The 836-nt window shown below is 54.3% G+C and overlaps 1 long non-coding RNA gene across 1 annotated transcript in view; it reads right to left on the bottom strand.

Moving 5' to 3' along the window:
• LOC134438396 (uncharacterized) overlaps positions 1-608 on the bottom strand; it is an 8,393-nt gene extending 7,785 nt beyond the window's left edge. The window contains exon 1 of the long non-coding RNA XR_010032567.1: positions 57-608. This is a non-coding gene — a long non-coding RNA (uncharacterized LOC134438396). The remainder of the gene's footprint in view (positions 1-56) is intronic.
• Between the last annotated feature and the right edge of the window lie 228 nt (positions 609-836).

Raw genomic sequence — 836 nt, 5'->3', positions numbered from 1 at the left:
AGCTAACTTAGAGAGAGAGAGAGAGAGAGAGAGGGGGGGGGAAGAGTCTCACTCACCGGTCGTGGTCATGTTGGTTTGTAAGTGAGAGACCTCACGCGCTGACCAGCATCACGAAAACCCAGCGCGTGATATAGCCTAGAACGCTGCCGGGTACCAGAAGAAGAACCCGTGAGATGAGGTGAGGTGAGCCGCGCGCTGCCTACCTGCCCGGTTTCCGGTGTTAGGGAAGCCGATTAGTCCCGTACGACGTGAGTAGGCCAAGTGTCGCGCGCAAACAGAGCATTTCTATTCGCAGTATCACCATGTCTTGCGCTCTCTCTCTCTCTCTCTCTCTCTCTCTCTCTCTCTCTCTCTCTCTCTCTCTCTGTGGTTGTGTCTGTGTCGTCAGCGTGGGCGAAATATATCTCGTGCTCCAGAGACATGCCACGCCGCAGCAACAAGTTGGACACATACAGCCACGGCACCGGGCAGACTGCGCGACTTTACCTCTGCAAGCGCCTGCAACTGCAATCGTCTGTGTGTGCGTGTGTGTGCGTGGGTGACTGTGTGAAATACAGAGGGAATAAGAAAGAAAACTTCTGCCATAAATTCTCGCGCAGGTGCATGGTATCAGGTGTCACAGTCATTGCCCCCTCGAGCCCCCTCGGGACCCCTCGAGCCCCACTTATGGGACTACAGCAGCACTTGTCTCCAAACACGAGACCTCAGTAACGTGATACGCGCCACCGCGGGAGTGCGGTAGTTGCCCTGTGGAAGAGTAACTTTATGCAGATTCATCATATCACTCAGAGAGCGCAGACATTCCCCAATGAAGCTGTTTGATAGCACATTTGACT

This window comes from Engraulis encrasicolus, chromosome 22, assembly GCF_034702125.1.
Source record: "Engraulis encrasicolus isolate BLACKSEA-1 chromosome 22, IST_EnEncr_1.0, whole genome shotgun sequence".
Taxonomy (NCBI): domain Eukaryota; kingdom Metazoa; phylum Chordata; class Actinopteri; order Clupeiformes; family Engraulidae; genus Engraulis; species Engraulis encrasicolus.
The sequence above is the reverse complement of the archived record's forward strand: the minus strand, read 5'-3'. Positions and strand labels throughout refer to the sequence as shown.